Raw genomic sequence first — 13400 nt, 5'->3', positions numbered from 1 at the left:
GTCTGAATATTTATTTGTTTATTAATTTTTGTTGATATTTGTGCTTTAATGTATCTGATTTGTTTAGAAGCTTGGATCTTGACAGTCCAAAGACCTAAGAGGATCTGAAGCAAAAATAGATGTAATATCTCCACTATCTTAAGAGAATGTCATAGAAAAAGCACAAATATCTTTTTCTCCCAGTGAAAATTCTTTTATCAAATAGAAATCTGTTTATTCAAAGGTAGAATGATTTCAAAGTACTGTGAAAGTTGGCGGTTTTGAATGAGCATTTCAATTATTGGACTTAGATTTTCAAAATATTGTATTTAAATTATTATATTATGTAAATTTTTTCTGAATGTACACTCTCATAGTTGAGTCTTGACATGATGGCGTTTTTGCTTAGAAGACAAGAAGGTAAATGTCTGTGCATGAGAGGGATGGCAGCACCTGTTGTTCTTATGGACATAAACGTGTCTGGCCTAGAAGTAAGATGTTAAATATTGGTATTAGTGTTAGCAGTGATCTGGGTGAGTGGGTGCCAACTAAATCAAGATATGAATAGCTCTCAAAAAAAACCCAACCCAAAACAAAACAACCAACCAACCAAAAAAAAAACAACCCCAAACCAAAAGGCCACATGGGTTTCAAGGCTAGAAACTTAATTATATTCATCCATCTTAATGTTTTACATATCGTAAGCCAGACAGTTTCATGCATGGTTGCTGTATCAAAAATGATTGGTTTTGGTTGAAACATAGCCCATTTTATAGAAAGATGATTTTGATTTGACAGTTTTGTTTCTCAACTGTTGGGAAATAGGAAATCTACCATGTTCCTTAGTGAGTTTTTTAAAGTTTGATTTTGTTTACATGTGCACTTGATGTTCCAATCTGAATTCATTTGGTTTAGGTCACCCATGGTGGATTTTTCTCTTCTGTTTAATGCTGAGCTATGGCTCTGGTACTATCAGGATTCCTTCCATTGTGATCTAGACATGACATCAGCGATCAGCCCTGAGATGTTTGAATCTGTTTCTGTGAGGCAGATTTTCCAGACCTTGAATCATTCTTATCCTTTCAGAGAGATTTTTTTTTTTCTTTTAAGTTCCTTTTAGAAGCTTTAACATCATCAGAGACCCATTTGCAGTTAGTCACTCTGACTGTTACAGGCTAACATTTCCCGACTGCTGAGACGTGGCTGTAAATCATTATGGCATTCTTAATGGTGAACATGCACTGTAAAACTTACATGATGCAGTGAAATGAAGAGATATTTGTTTCAATGTTTTGTCTTTAATGGGCACAATGGCTGCACCTATTACTGGAATGTTGAGTTGATCTAGCATCATCTTAATGTTGCCACGAGATGGCACTGTTAGATAGCTTAACGTTGTTGTCACGCCTTAGGTGTTTGAGACAGTGCCCAAGATTTAAACACCTCGCTGGTTGGCTTGACTTCTCCAGAGAAAGGTTACTTGCTAAGAGAAAGGAGGATTAAGATGCAGTAAAGCTTGTTTTGTATTTGCCACTCAATCTCATTGTATCTATGGAGATTGACCAGAGTAGACCTAGAGGTATTGGTTTTCAAATAGTTGTGAAGCCAAGATGAAGTCACAGAGTAGCACCAAATGCAAATTGCGCCCAGGTTGTGTCCATTCATGCTCATGTCTCATCAGGAAGCCTGAATAGGACTGTGCCATGTCATGGATTCTCAGCACTGGATAATTCTGTTTTCGTTGTTTCATAGATAATTTAGGCATCTCATTTTCTGTTCTTGACCCTTCTATTTTTAATATACACTTTGCTTCAGAGTACTAGTGAGTACTTTCAGTGCTATTTATTATTATTATTATTTTTTTGCATGCAATAACACCTGCCATGTAATATGCTGAGAATGTTCTCAGCATTAGAAAAGTAAAGATGTTCTCTACTTGCACTAAAGGCTGTTTCTTCCTTTCCTACTGTTTTCTGTGACTCTTCCAAAGGAGAGAAGAGAATGTTAAGAAAGAAAAATATGTTGTTTAATTTTATTTCTTATTTGTTAATTTTTGAATTGGAATCATTTTGGTTTGTTCAGATCACATTTTTGTGTCCCACAGATGAAGAAGGAGTGGGTGAGCAGAACAGTCTAAACTTCATTAACTCTATTCATTAACACTAACTCTATCCTTTTTACCATTAGCATATCACGGATGTTGCAGAAAAAGATGAAATTAACATGTCCAAACAGAATTTCTGTTTTGTCAAACTTGTCAGTCAACTGCATAAACAAAGAATATATAGAGATATATAGATATATACCCAGATATAGCTATTTGTTTAGTACTAACTTAGGCCTTTCTTTATGTATTCTTGCCACAGATAAGTATGCAATAAAATTTTAGGTACACAGAAGACAAAATTAGAAGTTTGTAATTAGCCTGCTTTTCAATTTGTTTCTTCTTGCTATTTTTTGATGGTAAAGTCTCTGTTTAATCTTCTCTATTTGCCTTAGACTTTATCCTTGCTTTATTGAATTTTTGTACCTTGAAGGATTTTACTTATTTATTTATTTATTTACTTTAGTGGTGGTGATGGTTTTTTGAATCAGTCTTTTTGGTTTTAATTCAAAATGGAGACTTCATTTTTGGAAGATCAATAACCCCCATCTGGAAGGATTCTTTTCTCCCGGCCACTTGACACTTAGATGAAGTTGAACTTTATTTTTTTAATTCTCATGGAGGAGATCAGAGGTTGCATTCACCATCACGAATACATTTGGGGATGTTGGTATTCATTCAACAGTATTTGATTTGTAAATTAATAGCTCAGCCTCTCTGCACTGCGGTATGTTAAAGGTCAGTGACCGTGAGTGCAGAAACACTTTGGGAGCTATTTGTGCTCTCTGGTAAACAGAGTGAACCTGGCTTAATGGCCTTAGTTTCATGCTGGTTTTAGGAGATACAGATGTGCAACATACCTTTTGTCTTCCTACCTAGAACCAGTAATCCCTTCCTAGGTTTGTGCAAGGAGGAGAGAAAAACAATTCCTAAAACGATTAGTTCAACTGACTAATTTTTAAGTTGCTTGCTGCCTGGCATGTCCCTTTTTGATAACTATCTTAACGAAGATACGTTTTAGGTAAATGACATCTTCAAGCTGCACAATAAAAAAACATCTTCTGATTCTCCCATCCTCTCCAGATCTTGGGGCTGGCTCAATATTTTTTTTAAAGCTATTTCTCTCGTGCTGCATGCAGAGCCCATCTGCTGTAATGCGGACTGAAATGCTGCTTTTATCCTTGTTTGCGTAGAAGGTTGGTGGGTAAATCAATTGCAGTAAAAGACATATTGTCCCTCTTTGCTCTATGTCACTAGCACGAATTTCTTTCTTTTCAAGTGTCTATTGGCAGAAGCCAAAGCCTTTGGCACAAGCCACCTCTGCTAGTTTGACCTCTTTTGTACATCTGGAGTGGAATACCTCTGAGAAGCACAGAACAAAACCAGCAAAATAGCAAGAGAAAAGGTCAAGAAGGGGTCTTGCTCCCTGTAGACATCAGAAGTTTCTGTGAGATGATATTTAACATGTCCTGCCTGAACAGTTAAGGCATCAAAGACATTAGAACTTCGATAGGTAATATCCTTGTGAGTTGTCAAATAGATCGCAAAGCATGTTGCTCTGCCATGCTGGGGGTGGGAGGAAGGAACCTTATGTCTTTCTAGTCACTGAGGTATCTGAGACTGAGAGCTTCAGAGAGCCTTTGGCTTCCAACAGATGGATGTACCATGCTGTGCTCTGTCCTTGCCTAGCTTCTCACTTACAGGCCTTAGCTTAGAGTGAAGTCCGAAGAGGAACAGGAAGGCTAGTTTCTACCAAAGACTGAGCTGACATCAGTTACAAGCAGTAGAAGTGCCTGATTTTTGCTTCTGTGTTTTTATTTTTGCCTGGTCACAGCCTTGCAGTGACATTCTCTCAGATCAACTAGTCTCTTTGATGCAGCATAATTACAAGGACAGAGGTGATTCCGTCCCCTGCCATTTCAGCGATGGGATCTGAAGGGGAGGTAAGACATACTGTGATAATTCACCTCTCAACTTAGCAAGGTCAGGACAAACATTCTTGCCTGTCTTAGCCAAGTGAAAAAGCCACTGTTGTTAAAAATCCAGGAGGCAGCAGTATTTTGCTGCTCAGAACCCAGAAGTGCAGGGTAATACAACCATGACAGCTTTGATGCTAGATTATTCGGTATATTTGTAGCTGTGGATTGATGTAATGCTGATCAGAAAGAATCATCTTTGCCAAATCCATTGTTGAACCCTTGCCCAGGACAATAAGCTCATATGGTGATGACATGAGCTGAGCTGTGTTCTTTATTGTTGTTATAGATTTTACATGGTCCCTTGGTTTCATCTGCAATTTTTCATGCACATGCGCAGTTCTGCTTTTCTCCTTTTGTATCCTGCCCAGGAGTGTGTGGAGATTCAGATGAGTCTATTTTCTATCACAAAACGCTGCCACTAACTGCAGTTGACTCAAAACAACTTACCCAGGATTCTCTTTCTTTAAAAACAGATGTGGACTGTACATTTTTGTGTATGATGCATTAGAATAAAAAAAAAAACCTGAACTCAGAACAGATTTCAGCTGATATAAAGGGCACATGGTATAATGCCATTTTGGCTTAAGTCTTCATGGAACTCATTAAGGGTGAGACTTTATGTTGCTGCTTTCTGATGCTAACTTTCCTTGTATAACCATATCAGTGTGCATCAGACCTAACTTTCTAGCCACAGCCCCCTAAGTAGTTTGAACCTCATTGCATTCTGGTGGTGGATTATTCATGGGAGCCATCATCTCGCACTGCACTGCCATTAAGGAGTAGTTTGAACCCAGGATGCTCACACTAAACTTAGTAACCAATTAACATTACCACTTGTTGAGGAATATCATTTGAATTTGTGACCTTGGATGCTGAAGAGCAAACTTACTACCAGCAAAAATTAGCCAGCCTATACTGTAGGCTTTATTTAATTCCCTTAAAGCTTTCCGAGTCATTTGCAGAGGCACAGATGCACCTTAGGGAGATGATAGGTTAAGAGAATGAGAATGTTGGCTTGGAGAATGGGTTGGTAGTGAATTGTAGCATCATTTTGGAGGTAATTCTCTTTCTGCATCAAACTGTGGTATCAAGCTTGCTAATCAGTGGTGGTGTTTTTCTTCTTAGTGTAGCAAAAGCTGTTCTAACCTGAGCTATTGGTTCACAATATAACAGCAGCTAACCAGAATGGAGATCCCCTCTACTGGCTGATCCACATCTTTACTAAAAGTATAATATCCATGAACACAAATAGAAAATGCGTCTAAGAATTATGTATCTGGGAGCTTAAAGGTGGTGGTGGTAGTGGAAAAAAAAGTCTGTGTTACTTTGAGGTTATTTTAGAAACTGAAACTGAATAGGTCAATACCCCTTCAGCTTTTTGGTCTCTAATTCTCTTAATGGTATGGCAGAAATTGTTAATTATATTATTAAAAAAGCTGTGAAGACTGTATTAATGTAATGTGACCTTGGATCAGTCAAGATCACATTTTTGTTATGATTAAAAGATTCCCTGTCCTGAAACATTGATCTCATCTTCAGCTGAATGTGACAGATGGAGAGGAGATGTTATCGAGTCCAGGCAGTAGATGGCAGTATTGCATTTCATTCTGCATTGTGCTCAGCAATAAAATGCTCACTTTAGGAAGAGGCCATGAACTTTTTCCCTCAGTTTCCACGAGCAGTTTTGCACTTACCATGTATGGAAGATTCACAAAGAAAAATAATTAAGAATTACATCTCGAATCCATATTTCTACAGTTACTCATGTCAGGTACTTGAGCACCCAAACTTCCCTTTTCCTGTGTCAGCTCAGAGAATAGGCATTTACATGTTAGGGACCATCACCATTGTCTTTAGCAGGGATTTGTTGAGGCAGGATATGTACCCAGTAAGTAGCATTGCCCACTTGGTTGCTGTGATTTTTCTCGCTTTTTTGGTGATTTTTCCATCTCTGATTGCACCAACAGAATGAAAGATGTATCGACTACTTTGGTTTATATCATGATAAGGGAAATTCAGAAAGAAACCTAGCTAGCATGTCCTCCTTTGTACTTTAGTATTTGGACAGACCTTATAGCAGGGTGTGGAGGGAATAAGAGACACTTTGCAAACAGCTAGGAATCAGGATGGTGTGTGTTACAGGGTCTTATGCACATTGACAGTGCTGAGCCCTAACGTGCTATGCTGCTGAGTAGGCGGACAAGGATTTCAGAATGAAAGTGACATCTGGGGTCAACAATTTATGAAAATTAAATACGTAGTGGCATCCCTAGGATTCTATGCATGTAAAGTGCTATGCCTCTGTTGTCCTGTGGGCATATGCCATGCATCTACACAGTTTTGTCAGGTAGCAAGGTAATTGCTTTAAAAATCCTTGCTATTCAGGATGTTGCAGGATGCTAGCACACATACTAGGTGATGGGAAGCAGAGGGGTGCGCTGGCTGGTGTTAAAGCTTCACTGCTGCTGACTTTTCTATAAATAACTGCTGTCTGCTGTAATTGGTCACATCACAGTCCATGGTGATCTTTTATATTATTGCTGGCTGCTGGAAAACTCCCGGAGGCGTAAAATAGATAACAGGAAGATCCTGCACCCAGCAGTGTGTTTCCCCAAGCGGCACAGCAGAGTAAAACAGAAATAGTGTTTACAGGGAGGTGATGAAGAATTTTCTGCAGCAGGAAGGATGAAAAAAAAGATTGTACGTTTGAAATGGTAGCAGCAGGCTACCTCTCATGCAGGATATTGCTGGGTCTTGTGGAAAGAAAAAATCTTCATAGGGTTTCTAGTGGTGTACTGAATGGGTATTATTATTTGCCTCTGACTTACTTATGGGTATTTTTCAGCTCTCCATAAAATAACAGTGTCTTGCAAAAATTGAAAACTAGAGAAGAAGAATTAGGTGGTTGGCTTGTGTGAAATGTGTGTGGGTAAAATACGTGGTATTCTTCTTCCTGAAGGATTCTGACCAATTCACAGACCAAGAGTGCTGAATGCTATGTTCCACCTCTGTTTAAATGTGATCAGTTATGGGGTGGAGCACAGCATTGATGTGAAGCTGCTCAGTGTCAGAAATCAGTGTGCTTTACTGAGGGGAGGCAGAATAGTGCTGGAGTTAGATGTTCAGGAGGGAATCTGAGTGGAAAGAGTTGAGTTGCCAGGGTTTGCTTGGTGTTGTTGAGCATCTGAAAGCTTTACTGTTTTGAGAAGTGAGAGCTGTAGTGAACCACTGTAGAACTGTAGGGGCTTGAAGATCACTAGGTGAGAGTGGGTCATCCCCAACCCTTACTTTCTCCTCTGTCTTAAGCTACCTTTGCCCTTTTTCAACACACAGTGCATCATGGTGCATGCATTAGGGAATGCACACTTCACTGGCCTAGTAAGAACTTTGCTCGTGTTAACAAAGAATTCATAAAAACTGAAATCTTTCCACCATGACAGAGAAGCTGGCACAGTGAACAAGACTGTCAGCAGCATCTCAATTGGCTTTTGCTGACTGATATCTCAAGATTAGGTGCTTTAGAAGGCAGTTAATATACAAAAGGAGTTCTCTGAGATTTTAGCTTCTGTCCTGAATACTTGCAGTCAGTGGGAAGTCTCTGGTTCCAGCAGTGTTTTTCCTTGTGATTTGGAAGGAGCACTGAAAGTGCACGTAGCTTCAGGTCAGAAACATATTTTCCTTCAAAATATGCCAGGAAAGTGTCTATGTGACAGAAGTGGGGCAAAAAGTCCCCAGGGATGAGAACAGCAGGATGCTTTTTGTGGCCTCAGACAGCCCCACCAAGTGGTTCATGGGGCCTGATTTGACAGCAGGCTATACTGCTTGCTGTAAAAAGGCAGGTACTGTATGAAAGCCATTGCTTATGAAGAAATCTAGGCTTTCCTGGCATGAATTTGCTCATCCATAAGATAATTAACTTGCTATGATTGTGAAGGGTGTATAGCAGTAGTAGGACATAATCTGCTTAATGCTGTGAATTATCCAAAGCAGTGAAGTACCTGTCCTTTATGCAGTAGAGCACTCCAATAACATTTAGCTAGTGTAAGACTTACACCTTCAGCCTCAGTGTTGGTTTATGGGGGTGAAAATGCCCAGAGCCATATTCAGACCATATGAAGAAATAGTGAACTTTTCTTTGTCTCCTGGCTTCCTCCAGCCAGGATTCAGTAACTGTGTAATAAGTGCTCTCACCTGTTTCTTGTGCTCATGAAGTTAAAAGTCAGCATTTATCTTAGGTGCTATCATAAGGAGCCTGCGTGTGGCTCGTATGTATGAGCTGGTCTTAAAATATTGCATTGACAATGTAATAACTGGTGATTTATAGCGATTGTGCCTCAGACAGTGAAATCAAAACAAAGCAAAAAACCCCCAACAAAGTAGTAACAAACCGGGCAACTGGTTGAATGAACTGGAGAAATGGGAGGAAGAATTTTAGTAATATTGGAAAATCTGATGGAGAATTTCATATCTTCATTTGAGGATTGCACAAGTGGGAATTCAGCACTGAGACAATAAAGATAGTCACCTGAGAGAAGGAAAGTTCTGGGAGTGTAAAATCCCAGTAAAATCAGTGCTTCAGTCAAGGAAATGAGCACATCTGAAGTAGCTCCTGAAACCTAGACATTATCCAGAGTGACCAGTTTGTATTCAGTGAAGATGATGAGGAGACAAAGATATATGTTTGGAGAAGGCTGCAGTGTTCTGCAAACTGGTGAGAGAGAAAGCTCTTCTCACCATCTGTCTTAGAGGACTGTATACCGGAAGAGAGCTCCTCTGATCTGATGTTTTCCATGCTGATTTGCACTACTCTGGCGTCTTGCATAAACATGAAGGTAAGCTGGTGAGACACCTCCTGCCTCTTATTCAAGTAGTTCTTCAGATGACTACTTCTCATTCTGAATAACTAATTTTGTGATGGAAGGGAGCTTTAGCTCCTAGACTGCTGGTGTAGAGTTTGATTTTTGTTTCACTGACAGTTATTGTTGTTCTTGTGTTCAGGTAACAGGAGAAGAAATGAGCATCCTCCTCTGACCAGTTTTCACCATGACAGTAATTTGAGCAGAAACAGCTTTGCCTGCAAATAAATAAATAAATAAATATTATATGAAAAGCTTCAGATGGAACTGCCATGTTCATTCTTGTTTCTAAAGCCCCCACAGGCCATGTCACATATGTGGGTCATGGGGTCTATCGATTATGTGTCAGACCCTTAGGTGTCAGTAATCAATAGCACTAACCTGCAGAAAATGCAGCAGAGATTTGTTAAACTAACTCTTTGCGTTGTTCTCATTCTTGTATTTAAGTTTTCTGTGCCTCACTAAAACTAACAGAATGCATACTGACAAAGGCAGAGGAGACAAAAGCATCATTTGGCTATCAACTCGTTTACTGTCCATATTCATCTGATTTTACATGGCTCTGGGTGAAATGGCAGGATGAGGAGGGGCAAGACAGGAAGGGGTATTTCCGATTGAATGGCTTCTGAGAAGTAGAAATGAAAGTGATTGAGTTGGGAGGACCTAAACATTTTGACCCTGACAGCTTATTAATATTTAACAAGGTGCCAGATTTTTCTTTGACACTGGAAATTGTTGCGACTGCCTGTCTCCAGCAGACTGAGTCTGCTTATGCAGTCCACCATATCTAACGTACCTGCTTCCAGTATTGAATAGTCTTATTCACAAATGCTTTTCTTTATTTGCTCTTTCTGAGAATAAAGAAAGTAGTTTGGCAGATTAAGTTTGTAATTTTTTCATTCAAACTTCCTATATCTTTGTGTTCTCAGTGGGTCACTGAGCAGACTGTGGTTTTCTTATGTTGATTGTGGATTTGAATCATTCCTTGAACGACTTTTAACAAAACATTTTATTTATTTTTCCTTCTTAGTTTGCAGGTTATTTGTGAGCTGTTCACTGTGACAGTTACATCTTTTAAATGTAAGCAGCTGTGATGAGATAAATATAACAATTTGGAATTTGTATTTTTATTTGTAATAATGCAATACTCCAAGACTGTATATGAAATAAGGATCCTATTGGAGGTGGGAGAAAAATCTATGCCATAAAGATAATGCAGCATCGAATAAGCAATACTCAATAGAGGAGATGAAGGGTGGGAGAAAGTAGTATCTTTATGTATTATTTAGGTGGTCTGCATCCCCATTCTTTTGGTGCCTGTCTCTGTCTCTGCATTATGTAGGTGGATTTGCTTCCTAATGCAGATGAGTAGACCTAAATGACTTTCCCAAGGTCACACAGAAAGTTTTTGGTAGGGTTGGGTATTGAACTGCTTTATCGAATGACTCTAGTGTCTTGAGTATGTTAAAACCAACAAAATCTTTCCAACGTCTGTAGGCTATCTGTACTTTCAGTTAAATCAATGAAAAACTCAAAATTCTTTAGCTAATGAGCCAGTTCTGTGTTAAACTAATAGAGAGGATCTCTAGATTAAAAAGCTGTTGGGTTTGTAAGTTACCAATCAAAACCATGAATGAATTCTCAGAGTCATTCCAATGAATATTCCCCAATGTAGGTGTAAACTTTGAGATCCCTGAATTTAAGTATTTAGGGTTTTAACTTTAACTTTTAACTTGTCAGTGTGGTTCAGTAATTTTTCCATTACATGTCAAGACTGATGTCAAGGCACCTCTGTCTTTTTGTTGGTTTGAAGAGTAGTCCAGAACATCTTCAAAAATTTCAGATTATTTTTAGTGCTCCAGCTGTAGTGTAAAATCTGATTCTAATAATTCATCTGTTCCCCTTAATACAACTGGGCAAACATTTGATGATTTGAGTTTGCTGTGTGTATTTATGCCTTGCCTTTTGGAAATTGGTTTCCACTGTGCATTTAGAAAATTTTAAAATGAAACCTGAAAATATTTTCACTCTCTTTACAATGTTTAAACTGTAAAGCACCCTGTTGCTGCCTTGAGCTTTTTGCACTGTGTAAAATCAGTCATTTCAGTGATAATCCACTTACAACTGTGCTCAATTATCCACTTGCACTGTGAGCTGCCAAGTATTTATCTAGTTGCAGAGAATAAAACCTATTTGGAAAAATTGGTTAAAAAGTGAATGCCAGGAGAGGTGAGGTTGGAGGGAAAGACTGCTGGGGAGGAGGAATGCTTAAAGGCAGGGGGTGGAAAAGGGATGGATATAAAGGAGAAACATGGTAGATTCAGAAAAGACTTGAAAGAAAAAGCTCAAGAAGAGGAAATGGGAAAGTAGTATGGCTTAGTGGATGAGGTCTGGTCTAACAGATGGAGGAGAAGGAGATTTGTGCCCAACTTTGCAAGCAAACTTCTGGGTGACTGTGGATTGTTTGTATCACCTCCATGTCCTCAGTTTCACCTTCTGTAAAATAGGTCCTGTGGTACTTACCCTCCTCTGAGATGCGTGAATGGGAAATGCTAGACAAGAGCTTCTGTAACACTGCTTATTCTGATTTATTGTTTTTCCTTTGCTAAGCTAGCATTTAGCCAATGGCACTCTGCCCTTTCACTTGTAGGAGAACTAAAAACCTAAAGAAAGAAAAACACACTGCTCCTCAGCTCTCTTTCGGGAAAGGCGGGAGGCATTTAATTATTTAAGCATCTCCTTTTCATGTTGCTTCTGGGTTTTGAATCGTTATCATTATAGTTGTTAAGGCTATAGGCTCTACATAAATCATTTAAATAAATAATAAATAAGTCATATCATTAAGTAAAACACTGATATTATTTATGGCTGTAGGGAGAAGGTAGGATATGATTGTGTTTCAAATGGAAGGAAGCCTTTGTTAGGCTCATCATTTTAAACCCCTCCTTTTGGAGTTAAAGCATTAGCTGTTGAACTGTCCTGGGAGGTGGACATCCTCTGAAAGAATTAGCCACCAGCTGAGTGCCTCTGATATGGTTAGCCATGGGGCACATTGTGTGTCCCATTGCATGGTCCTGCTGAATACAGGTCTATCTCACAGACCTCTTGTTCCTCTCATTCTTGATTTGCTCTCAGAAAGGACCAAAGGTTTTGCATCAGGCAGCACTCAGCAGTGTGATGTGTCATGCTGTACTGGGCAGGCACTAGCATTGTCAGGCTTTGTAACTGCTCAGGTCCTGCAGAGCATTGCCTCCAAGGCATTCCTTTGTGGAAAAGGATGAAGGCCTAATATTTACTGGGCTGCTCTGAACATCTCGTCTCCTAGTGTTGTCAGTGAAATAATTTCTTGCTCAGTAAAAGCAGAACCAGTCATTTCAAGTTGGAATACGTATACTTGCAATATGTATTTGCAATAAAAGATAGGATGGTATCACTTTAAAATCTTCTTTTTTTTTTTTTTTTAATGAAAACTCAACTTAGTTATGAAGATATTAGAGTTGGAGAATACTGAACTCCACTTTTACTTCTGCTCTGAATTTTTGTTTGTCTGATTATTTTTCCTTGGCTGAATTTTCCACACAATTTAAGTATTCAAAAGAAAAAAATTGTCCCAGCTAGTCCTGCTTCCTGTGGTTCATTATCACCAAGTAGTTGGGAACAGATCAGTTCTATAATTTGTTGAAAATAAGAAAGACAATTATAGAAGAATTATCAGTGGGTGATGAGAAAAAGTATGATTTTATCAATAATTATGTCTCTATGCAGGCTGATAAGTGTCTTTACTGAAGTGCTGTTTATAAATGCTTAACTTCTTAAATCCAGATAAATCATGTACTCCATGGGGCCTGCTCTGAACATGGCAGTGCTGCCATTCTTGTGACACATGGTGCCTGTCTTCATGCCACATCAAAGAGTATGAACCTGTGTGAAACCTCACATTGCTTCATGTGCCATCGAACAGACACAGATCCAATTAGCATCCTCATCAGGCTGTTCAGTTGCACAGATAAATTGAGTTTGAATGTGTTTTTGGTTGGTGGAAAATGGTACCAGGGGAAAGAGCCAGGTTGGAGGAGAGGTGTGGGCCCACGCATTCCTAACCCCAAAAATCTCAATTGTAGGTGGGTTCAGTACTGCCATTTATTTCAGCACCTTGGAACAGCTTTGGTGGGAGCCATACCCAAGGATTTTATTCTCTGGAAGCACCATGTTTTCTCTTCCTAGGAGCATAATGGCTTTGTGTCAGAGGCTGAATTTTCATGGTATACATAGATTCAGAGCTGGTTTGCATATTGCCTCCACTCTCAAGAGAAACTTGCACATGCTTTAACCCACAGCAGTTCCACATAATTTATATGCTGTATTTTAATGTCATGTGGCTCCTTGAGACCACATAATGCTGCTGTAATGAGTGTCCTGGATTAAGAGAAAGTGAGGAGCGCAGGTGCTAATTACTAAGCAGGTAGCTGGTTGTATGTTCTG

General features: G+C 39.1%; 1 long non-coding RNA gene across 2 annotated transcripts; it reads left to right on the top strand.

Moving 5' to 3' along the window:
• The first annotated feature begins 2059 nt into the window (after positions 1-2059).
• LOC149916297 (uncharacterized) lies at positions 2060-9138 on the top strand. Of its 2 annotated transcripts, none has more exons than XR_016470474.1 (3): positions 2060-2098; positions 3918-4026; positions 9061-9138. It is a non-coding gene; the product is annotated as an uncharacterized LOC149916297 (long non-coding RNA). The 2 variants fall into 2 exon arrangements; XR_016470475.1 differs by lacking the exon at positions 2060-2098 and adding an exon at positions 2666-3596.
• The last annotated feature ends 4262 nt before the right edge of the window (positions 9139-13400 follow it).

Source organism: Phasianus colchicus, chromosome 12 (genome assembly GCF_987193195.1).
Source record: "Phasianus colchicus chromosome 12, bPhaCol1.hap1.1, whole genome shotgun sequence".
Classification (NCBI taxonomy): domain Eukaryota; kingdom Metazoa; phylum Chordata; class Aves; order Galliformes; family Phasianidae; genus Phasianus; species Phasianus colchicus.
Note: the sequence above shows the minus strand (reverse complement) of the source record. Positions and strands in the feature narration are given on the sequence as shown.